Source organism: Diabrotica virgifera, chromosome 7 (assembly GCF_917563875.1).
Source record: "Diabrotica virgifera virgifera chromosome 7, PGI_DIABVI_V3a".
Taxonomy (NCBI): Eukaryota; Metazoa; Arthropoda; class Insecta; order Coleoptera; family Chrysomelidae; genus Diabrotica; species Diabrotica virgifera.
In genome coordinates, this window is record NC_065449.1 from 131,052,883 (window position 1) to 131,064,899 (window position 12,017).

The following is a 12,017-nucleotide window of genomic DNA, read 5'->3' on the forward strand; positions in this document are numbered from 1 at the left end:
AAGGTAACAAATCAATTGGATGTTCTGTCTGACAAAATACACGGAAGTTTTAGTAACCTACGTTCCAAATTTTTAAACTGTTCCACAATTAAAACTTCCAGTGTTTGCGTACATCAAAGTTTGTCTGACTAGACACCGTTAAGCTATAGGGCTTTTCATTCACAGTCATTTGTTTCGAGCTTCTGTCATATGCCGTATAATCCGTGTATAGGGCTTTTCATCGATTGTCATTTGTTTCGAGCTTCTGTCATGTGTCATATTATATTAATATATCTACGTCATATGTCTTTGGTTTGTATCATTGGTATATGCCAATAACGTATGACATAGATATATTAATATTATGTGACACATGACAGAAGCTCGAAACAAATGACTGTGAATGAAAAGCCCTATATTAATATTATATAACATATGACAGGAACTCGAAACAAATGACAATTGATGAAAAGCCCTATTAGCAAATTTTCAGCTTGCTATTAATCAACTTTTTTTTGGTACGTGGGATCCAGGCCTAGCAGGGTAAGGGTGCACTCACTAAGGAGACCAAAGGATGGTATCCTCTCCTAGAACAGAGTATCCTACTACTCTTCATTTTCGTGAACGATCTCATCGCATTAACCTTTCAGTGCTAACGTGAAGTATTTTGACATAAGTGCTAACGTCCGTCTCTGGGACCGTATGTTTATACATGCCCTAGTGCTGTAAATTTTACAAATTTTTTAAATTTAATTACTTCAAGGGTCTTATTAAATACTTTTTTATTTAAAATAAATGCAGTTTTATTTAAAAATTATAGTTATAAACATTTATTTTGTCAAAAATAATTTTTTAACAAAAACAAGCAACTATTCTAAAAAGTGAGAAAAAAAGCCCTAAAATCTTAATATAAACAAAAAATTTGCTGAGTTGCTTTTAAACTAAAGATGAAATTATCCACTTATAAAAACCATACTTAAGCAATTCTAATAATACGAAGTAACTTTAAACTTAAAAAAGTCAATCTTTTTCTGAACATTCCACACATATACCCTTTATGTGTTCTAAGCACATACATTTTTATTACACGAGTAACAACTGTACTTTGTTTTTCGACTTTTCGTAGTTCATTTCTATTTCTAAAAAGTAAAAAAATAATATTTTATTCACTAAAAATACAACACTAAAAGTTACAATCCTTACCTTTAGTACAGCCGCAAAAGCTAACATCCGTCTCTGAGACCGAAATCTTGTGTAACGAACGAACTATACCTCGTCCAATTTACTTACCGTTGCACGTAATCCGCGCCATAACCTGTGACACGATACCAACACGAAATATCTAGGCGGTAGGTGTGTTCCCCTTTAGAATCATTTTGATTCTAAAAAAGAACACACCCACCGCCTAAATATTTCGTGTTGGTATCGTGTCACAGGCTATGGCGCGGATGACGTGCAACGGTAAGTAAATTGGACGAGGTATATGTATCTACGTTCAACAATATTTTAATACTGACAACGGTTAGGTAAAATATGAAGCTATTGAATGACCTAGCCCGAATATCGGAATAGATTGTTAATAATCGGTATGAATAGGTTAGCTCCGTCTATGAGACCATGCGTTAGCACTGAAAGGTTAACATAATGCATCGGGCGATCCATGATATGGTACGAGGGATACCAGGGAGTGAGGGTCGGCGCCTCGTTGTGAGCACAACTTTACATTTCCTGGTACTTACTGTATCCTGATGATGTAGTGTTACGCCCGGTTTCATAATCAACTTAAAGTGAACATTAACTAAAGTTCACTTTAACGTTGACATTTACCCATATGAATTGCATTGACAAGGGTACCAACTTAAAACTTAAAGTCCACTTTAACTGATTATGAAACCGGGCATTAGTAGGAAATAGTGAAAGCTACTTAGAACAAAAACAAAAATTCATTTTATGATATAATATATTGAAGTACTAAACAACTAAAAAATCACTTAAAAATTAAACACTAAACCAATTAAACTAAAAATCAAATAAAGTCTATCACACAAACAACTTGGTTTCACAAATAAAAATAACAATATTTATTAATATAACATAAACATTTTCACATAACCAAACTAAACGGCAAGTAATTTTTGTTTAGAAAAGTTTAAAATTACGTTTACGCGTGCGTTTACCTAAAAGAAATTACATACGAAGGTAGGCAACCCCTTGGATATCATTGATACAGCATACCGATTTTACACACAAGATTACAGCCTGTAATTCGAGTTTACCGTACGTAATCAGTTTACGTAAATGATACAGCATAGCCCCCTATAGGGCTTTTTATCGATTGTCATTTGTTTCGAGCTTCTGTCATGTGTCACATAATATTAATATATCTACGTCATACGTCTGTGGTTTGTATTAGGTTTGTTCCAACATGAACTTTTGGACGGTCCAGAAACCGTCACGAAACTACTTGTACCGTTTGTTGTGCGCATGTTCGTAATTGTATCGCCCAGTTATCGTCCCATGACGGTAATAATTGTTATTTTTGTTGGTGACAGCTTGTGTGCTTTTAGTCGATCAAAGGCTCAAAAACTTTAAAGAATTAAATCCTAGTGCGCAAGTCAGTCCAACCAGCACATTATGCATTTGCCCGATTACTGAAATGATCATCACGAAACCGTCACCGAAAGATCACAATTCTTATTGGAACAGTGGGAAGGACGATCCGATGACGATCATATTTTTGTTGGAACGGATTTTGTTTACTGCGCAGAAGCGTTACCGTTTCGTGACGGTTCTAGGTCGTGTTGGAACAAACCTATTATTGTATATACCTACCTTAGAGTATGGAAATTTTTTTACCCTCTCCCTGGAGTGACCGCAACGAGAACGAAACTGAAGCCAAAACTAAGTTAGAACCAAACACGAGTGCCAGTGGCGTATCGCGTAGGCCAGAAGAAACTATATAAAACTACATAATTAAATAATATTGCTCGTAGGTTTAGTTCAATTTTCTATTTTTATTAATTACACAATATTATGCATGGCTTACATAGAAAGATTGAAACAAATAACAGTATTCGGAATGGGACGTTTCGATGCCGCCGGTTCATCGCCGGCCGTTTCGATGCCGCCGGTTCATCGCCAGTCCATTTCATCGCCGTCATATCTCGCATTTCCTAGAATTCCTAATTAATACTAAAAATAACTAATAATTGTAACTGTCGAAAATTCGGAAATATATCAGATAACGATTAATTGACTGGCGATGAATCGGCCGGCATCGGCATCGAACTGGCGGCATCGAAACGGCGGCGATGAAACGTCCTAGACCCACAGTATTTTAGTATGTTGAACTTTTATACCCACTCAAAATAAAACAGGATTAGGAATTAGGGGATGTGACGAAAGCAAACTTTTTGAATTATTGATTTATGATAAGTGCACTTTACATCAACAATAAATTGACCAAGTTATTCAAGGCCAAATTTGACGTGTTCTCAAAGCACAATTTGACATCCATATTTGTTCGTTATTAACTTGACGTCAATAAATTCGTGAATTTCTTGAAATGTCCACTTTACATCAACAATAAATTGAACAATAAATTGACAAAGTTATTCCAGGCCAAATTTGACGAGTACAAAATGTATGTTTGTAAAAGAAAATGAAGGAATTTGATGAAATAGAACAATTGGATATGTTTTATTTTGTCAAATTTCTTTATTTTCTTTTTAATCACGGCAAAATTTAATGTAGAATTGTGTTTTGTATAATTCAAATTTGACCTTGAATAACTTGTTGTCAATTTCTTGTCCAATTATTGTTGATGTAAAGTGGACTAAAGCAAAATTTTCTTGTCCTCAAAAAAATTGAAGGAACTTGGAATAAATGTTGTAAAAATGTCAATATTTTCAGTAGTACCAATGCAATGATTTTTTTATTAGAAGCTTTTGAATGTCGTTAGTTTCTTTGTTTGAGTAAAGTGTTTGATTTGAAACAGAATAGAATAGAACAGATTAATAAAATAGAGAGATAGATTAGAATAGATATATAGTATAGAATAAACTTGAAATAGAATAGAGTAGAATATAATAGAATAGATGTAATATATATGTAGATACTTACTAATAAAGTATTTGATTTAAAACAGAATAGAGTAGAATGTAACAGATTAAATGGAATATATAGATAGATTAGAATAGATATATAGTATAGAATAAAGTAAAATATAATATAATAGGTGAAATGATTGTGAAAAGCAATAGTTTTAAGTACCTACTATCGGTATTACAGAGTAATGGAGAAATAGATGGAGATGCATGCAGTAGAATTAGGGCTGGATGGATGAAGTGGAAAGAAGCGAGTGGTGTGTTGTGTGACAGAAAAATTCCAATGAAGCTGAAGGGAAAATTCTATAAAACAGCCATAAGACCGGCTATGATGCACGGAACTGAATGTTGGGCAGTGAAAAAGAAAGCGGAACAACGAATGCATGTGGTGGAAATGAGAATGCTTAGATGGATGAGTGGAGTGACAAAGAAGGATAAAATTAGAAATGAGTATATTAGGGGAAGTCTAGGTGTGGCACCAATTGATGCCAAAATGAGAGAGCATGGTTAAGATGGTTTGGTCATGTTCAACATCGAGACGTTAATCACCCAATACGAAGAATAGCTGAAGTGCAGATTCCTGGAAGGAGTAGGAGAGGAAGACCAAAGAAGACGATAAGGCAGGACATGTTGGTAAAGGGGATTAACATTGATATGACTCAAGATAGAATTGTGTGAAGAAATGCAATTAGGGAAGCCGACACTGCATAGGAATAAGGCAAAGAGAATGATGATGATGATAATAGGTGTAATGTGTAGATACTTATATAGAATAGGTTTGAAATAGAGTAGAATATAATAGAATAAAGAGACTATATACATCCCTAATAGCACAAGGATGTCCTTCACGGACTTTAGGGAGGTCCGTTTTCGTCCTATTTTGGTCCAAATGTCGTGCTACCGAATGTCCGTTGGACGTCCACTTAAGGTCCGAAGGGACATACTTTGGACCTTAACAGGACGTCCTATTTTGGTCCAAATGCCACGTTGCCAAACGTCCACCTAACGTCCGAGGGGACATTCAGTGAATGTCAATTGGACCTTCATAGGACGTCCCAGTTTGGTCCAATGTCTTGCTGCCGAACGTCCATCTAACGTCCTGAGAGGACCTCCGGTGGACGTCTAGCATCGATATTTAGACTTGTGAAGAATGTATGGTGGGAAATAAAAAATAAATTTTTAAGGAACTTATATTACATCTTATATTAAATTACAATTATTGGATATTACATTATTTACATTAAATTACAATACACTTCTCCAAGAAATTAACGCACCACCTTAAAAATAGGGCATTTTTGATGTCTCGAATTTTATAAACCTGTTGTCCCATCTGAGTGATTTTTTTATAATATAGCCTAGGCTATAGGTTACATCCTTAAGCTTGTCATGCACTGGGAGCTATACTGTAATATATGTATATTATATCATATCGCTCTCTATAGTAATGAGTGAGCTTGCAGACAGGGAACTAATGGTTCCGTATGTGCAGTCTCACTCATTACTCATTACTATAGAGAGCGATGTGATATAATATATATTACAGTATAGCTCCCCGTGCATGACAAGCATAAGGCAGTAACCTATAGCCTCAGGCTATATTATTATAAAAAAATCACTTAGATGGGACAACAGGTTTAGGAAATTCGAGACATCAAAAATGCCTAATTTTTAAGGTGGTGCGTAATGCACTGTATATATAGGTAAACTTATATACAGGCTGTAACAAAAATAAAATTTTTGTGTTTATTTAGTTGGCTATCTATTATAGTGTACAATCATCTAGAATATTTTGAACAAACTAAAAACACGAATATATCATCGAAAAATTAATAAAAAGGTCTTAAAATGCTTGGTTATATATTAAGATCTAGTTAAACAGAAACCAAAAACTGGATATTTTCTACAGAACGTAGATTATGAATTTTTAAGCCAGCTAATCCCATTTATTATACAGGGTGTCCCGAAAAGATTGGTCGTAAATTAAATCACATATTCTGGGACCAAAAATAATTTGAATGAATCTAACTTACCTTAGTACAAATATGCACACAAAAAAAGTTACAGCCCTTTGAAGATACAAAATAAAAATTGATTTTTTCGAATATATTGAAAACTATTAAAGATTTTTTATTGAAAATGGACATGAAGCAATATTATTGCAGTAACATCTTAAAGAAAAATTATAGTGAAATTTGTGCACCCCATAAAAATTTTATGGGGGTTTTGTTCCCTTTAACCCCCCCAAACTTTTGGGTACGTTCCAATTAAATTATTTCTGCGGTACCATTAGTTAAACACTGTGTTTTTAAAACTTTTTTACCTCTTTCTATTTTTTCGATAAAGCTCTTTTTATCAAGATATGGCTTCTTTTTAAAATGGTTCAAAATATACCTAAAAATGTAAATCATAAATAAATTTTCATATTATTAGTCTCTACAATAGTACTTAACCATATACAAATATGTGGTGGATTTGACAAATATTCAAAATATCACGATAAAAACTGACTTCAAAAAAGTACTAAGAGGCCAAAAAGTTTTAAAAACATTGTGTTTAATAGTACCACAATAATAATTCAATTGTAACTTACACAAAAGTTTGGGGGGGTTTAAACGAACAAAACCCCCATAAAATTTGTATGGGGTGTCGGGTGTCCAAATTTCACTATACAGTGGAACCTTGATTATCTGTCTCTCTATTAACTGTCACCTCTGTTAACCGTTTTGTAAGAGAGACTAAAAACTTTTTTTACAGTCACCTCCTGTTTTCATATGATATTTTTTGACATGTTTTGTAGTAAATTCAATTATCTATTTACTACAAAACATGTCAAAATTTACATGTGAAAACAGAGATGACCCTAAAAATGGTTTTTCGTCTCCTACAAAATTCATGAAAAAGCAGATAGGAGGTATTGTCACATCACCGACGATATACCAGAAGTATATGTGGCCATACCAAATAATACATCCTTGATAAATATAAACATTTTTATTGCACAAAATCTTGTCATATATTTTTTTCCATAATCATCACTACGATGATGATTCATTTGTATTGAATTGTACATTGCAATTCTCTGATGTTTGGGAAAAAGGGCTTAAGTCAGAATTGCACATCAATAATGTTTTGATGATTTCTGGACCAGAAAAATCGGCTCTTTTTATTGGTACATACAGTTTAAGTCTGCAACACTTTTTTTATGGTCCAGAAATCATCAAAACATTATTGATGTGCAATTCTGACTTAAGCCCTTTTTGCCAAACATCAGAGAATTACAATCTGGTCATAACTGACCAATGAGCAATTTTAATTTAACCTAAATTACTACTGTTCCTTAAAATGAAGAGCTTACCCCATAGCGTCTCTTATCTAATCTAACAAGATCGTGCACTATTCTAACATACACAGGCACACAAGCACTACGCTCTGCTTTTCACTATCACCTATCACTCAAACTAGTTCAAAAGGCTTTGTCCTCTTCAATCTTCTAGTTTGTCCAGTAGTAGATATGAGGAGCTGGATTTCCTCAATATTCTCATACTTATGAAGTTGTTGTTGCTCATGACTTCCTGCTATCTTCTTGATGACTATATTATCCAGGTTCCATTCCTAGGTCTTGATATTTGTTTATAAAGTAATATCTTATTATGCATCGACAATGTGGAGTTTCTTCCAACTAGTCAATACACTTTTTATAGGTATCTTTCATAGCCACAACAAGGCTATAATACGTTTCCTTCCTGGTTTTTTTGTAGACCACTTTCAGCTGATTCTAAAAAATTAAAATGAATGGTAATTTTTCTATTCTTTACAATTAAAAATCAAAAGAAATAGGTATTTACAGGTAATAATATGCATAAAGACAAAGCAATATTTCTGTATTCCTAAAGAATACAGAAAATTGAAAACGTTTTTATAATACTTACATAATTGTTTAAACAAAAGAGACCCAGCCAGAGCAAAACGCAAAACTAACAGACAGAACTGCAAAAAAAAAGCCACTAATTTCCATTTTTCCACCCCCTTATCTTATATGCATTTTCCAATCAAAATTTTTAGGTTGTCACGAACATGAAAGACTGAACCTCAACAAATAATAATAAACAAAAAGCTCTACTTCCACTTCCCGCCAAATGGACACAGGTTTGTGACACTGAATTCACGCCAAATAAAATGAAAAAATAGAACAATTTTCTTTTTCGTCAATGGGGGCTATGCTGTATCCTTTACGTAAAGTGATTACGTACATGTGTAAAGTTCAGAATTACCTACATCAGATTACAGTCGTCAAAACATAAGTGTATAAAGTGGTATGATGTATGAAAAAAATTACGTATCATGTTATTTAGGGTTCTGTCATGTCCTGACTGTCAGTTAATTCATGTTAACCCAACTTTTTGCTTGTTTTTAAGTTTAATGTTTATATTTTGAAAAGATGAATTTTGTAAATCGGTTATTTATGTACTTAAATGCTGTGGCAGAAAGACATAATTTAAATCTAGAGTGACTTCAGTTACGAGATGGATTACGAGACAACCAGTAATCCGTTTTTATGAGATATTTCAGTGCCAAAAACTATTACTGTGATATAAAATTAAATAAAACATTGTAATTACTACTAGATTAACAATCTTATATTTTTATGTTTAGTGATAATGTTTAAAATTTAATGGACTAAGCTCATGTTGTAAGTTTTTATGCTTCTTTAATACAATGCTTTTTTGTCTTAATTTCATTGTATTTACTGAGAAAAGAATTATAAATTTATTTTAGACTTGATGAAACAAATAAATTTTGCGAAAGCTTGATATTAATACATTCACTGACACAACTGCATATGAAGTCACTCCTTAAGAAGATGTGATTACATGTGAAGTGTGTCCGTTAATGTGTCTACAGAGTTTTTTTTTTTATTCTGCCCCGTAACTTAATGACTGCAACCTCAAAATACAGATAACAGACACTAAGAATTCAGCTTTTTCACCCATTTAGTGAAGATGTTTTGTTTACAAATCAACATTATCAGTTTATCTACATTTCTGTATGCTATACCGCTATACCTACTAGAGGTGTATGCTAGCTTGGGAAAAGATCACTACAGGAGCAATGCAACCAATTTGTGACAATAATGTCAGAAGATCCTAACGATTCCAGAGCAACAACTAACACATCCAAGGAGGAAGCTACAGCTACCTGAGGAAAGGAATGTTTCAAACAATCAATGTTTAGAGTTTTTCAAACAAGGAAAGGTTAACGTAGACCTATTCTAACTTGGCTATACTGTACTGATGATAGCTAATGAGTCAGAGACATGTGTCTGCCTTCACATAGTATATCTTAAACATACTGTATTTTTTCCATCCTTGTTGTGAGACGTGCTGATATATACTTCCTACTTGATTTTACTGTCAACTCGCACTGACCATGAGGAAGTGGCTCAAGCACTTCAAAAAATAAAGGAATCAGGATATTCCTGGGGAAATGTGGAAGCCATTAGAAGAGGCAGGAATAAGTTGGCTAATACGTTTATTTAATAGAATTATGGAAGTTGGACAAATGCTAAACGAATGGAGAAGCAGTATATTTGTACCCATTTATAAAAACAAAAAAAAAATACAATAATGAACAAACTACAGTCATAAAACTACTTAGACACTTCATGAAAATATGGGAGAGGCACAGTAAGTACTCGGTTCTTATTTATACTTATTAGTTTTGGATCGGTAAACAAGGGAACTGCATAGACCTGGATAATGCGTACCAAAAAAAAGTTGATTAAAATAGCTAGCTGAAAATTATTTGTTAATAGATTAACAGTGTCTAGTCAGACAAACTTTGATGTATGGGAACAGGGGAAGTATTAATTGTGGAATAAGTTAAAAATTTGGAACGTCAGACTTTGAAAACGTTTTATGTATTTTGTCGGACAGAACTTCCAATTGATTTGTTTCCATTTCATTACTCTCATGCAAAAATCAGACTGGTGTTTATCACCAACTGGGCATTTTAATGAGTGGAACAAGAAGAACATGTCAAATGACAGGAATCATGTTGGTTAGTAATATCAGTCTGATTTTTGCATGAGAGTTTAATGAAAGGGTAACAAATCAATTGGATGTTCTGTCTGACAAAATACAAGGGAGTTTTAGTAATCTACGTTCCAAATTTTTAAACTGTTCCACAATTAAAACTTCCAGTGTTTGCGTACATCAAAGTTTGTCCGACTAGACACCGTTAAGCTATGGCTTTTCATTCACAGTCATTTGTTTTGAGCTTCTGTCATATGCCGTATAATCCGTGTATAGGGCTTTTCATCGATTGTCATTTGTTTCGAGCTTCTGTCATGTGTCATATTATATTAATATATCTACGTCATATGTCTTTGGTTTGTATCATTGGTATATGCCAATAACGTATGATGTAGATATATTATGAGACACAGGACAGAAGCTCGAAACAAATGACTGTGAATGAAAAGCCCTATATTAATATTATATATAACATGACAGGAACTCGAAACAAATGACAATTGATGAAAAGCCCTATTAGCAAATTTTCAGCTTGCTGTTAATCAACTTTTTTTGATACGTGGGATCCAGGCCTAGCAGGGTAAGGGTGCACTCACTAATGAGACCAAAGGATGGTATCCTCGCCTAGAACAGAGTATCCTACTACTCTTCATTTTCGTGAACGATCTCATCGCATTTAACATAATGCATCGGGTGATCCATGATATGGTAGGAGGGATACCAGGGAGTGAGGGTTGGCGCTTCGTTGTGAGCACAACTTTACATTCCCTGGTACTTACTGTATCCTGATGATGTATGTACTGTTAGTAATTAGTAGGAAATAGTGAAAGCTACTTAGAACAAAACCAAAAATTCATTTTATGATATAATATATTGAAGTACTAAACAACTAAAAAATCACTTAAAAATTAAACACTAAACCAATTAAACTAAAAATCAAATACAAGTCTATCACACAAACAACTTGGTTTCACAAATAAAAATAACAATATTTATTAATATAACATAAACATTTTCACATAACCAAACTAAACGGCAAGTAATTTTTGTTTAGAAAAGTTTAAAATTACGTTTACGCGTGCGTTTACCTAAAAGAAATTACATAGGAAGGTAGGCAACCCCTTGGATAACATTGATACAGCATACCGATTTTACACACAAGATTACAGTCTGTAATTTGAGTTTACCGTACGTAATCACTTTACGTAAAGTGCACTTTACATCAACAATAAATTGAACAATAAATTGACCAAGTTATTCAAGGCCAAATTTGACGTGTTCTCAAAGCACAATTTGACATCCAGATTTGTTCGTTATTAACTTGACGTCAATAAATTCGTGAATTTCTTGAAAGCAAAATTTTCTTGTCCTCAAAAAAATTGAAGGAACTTGGAATAAATGTTGTAAAAATGTCAATATTTTCAGTAGTACCAATGCAATGATTTTTTTATTAGAAGCTTTTGAATGTCGTTAGTTTCTTTGTTTGAGTAAAGTGTTTGATTTGAAACAGAATAGAATAGAACAGATTAATAAAATAGAGAGATTGATTAGAATAGATATATAGTATAGAATAAACTTGAAATAGAATAGAGTAGAATAGATGTAATATATATGTAGATACTTACTAATAAAGTATTTGATTTAAAACAGAATAGAGTAGACTGTAACAGATTAAATGAAATATATAGATAGATTAGAATAGATATATAGTATAGAATAAAGTAAAATATAATATAATAGGTGAAATGATTGTGAAAAGCAATAGTTTTAAGTACCTACTATCGGTATTACAGAGTAATGGAGAAATAGATGGAGATGCATGCAGTAGAATTAGGGCTGGATGGATGAAGTGGAAAGAAGCGAGTGGTGTGTTGTGTGACAGAAAAATTCCAATGAA

The 12,017-nt window shown here is 33.2% G+C and overlaps 1 protein-coding gene across 1 annotated transcript in view; it reads right to left on the bottom strand.

The window, feature by feature from the left end:
- Positions 1-11,655, bottom strand: part of LOC126888152 (uncharacterized protein K02A2.6-like) — a 37,522-nt gene extending 25,867 nt beyond the window's left edge. The window contains exon 1 of the mRNA XM_050656156.1: positions 11,326-11,655. The gene's annotated coding sequence lies outside the window, so the exon portion shown is untranslated. The remainder of the gene's footprint in view (positions 1-11,325) is intronic.
- Between the last annotated feature and the right edge of the window lie 362 nt (positions 11,656-12,017).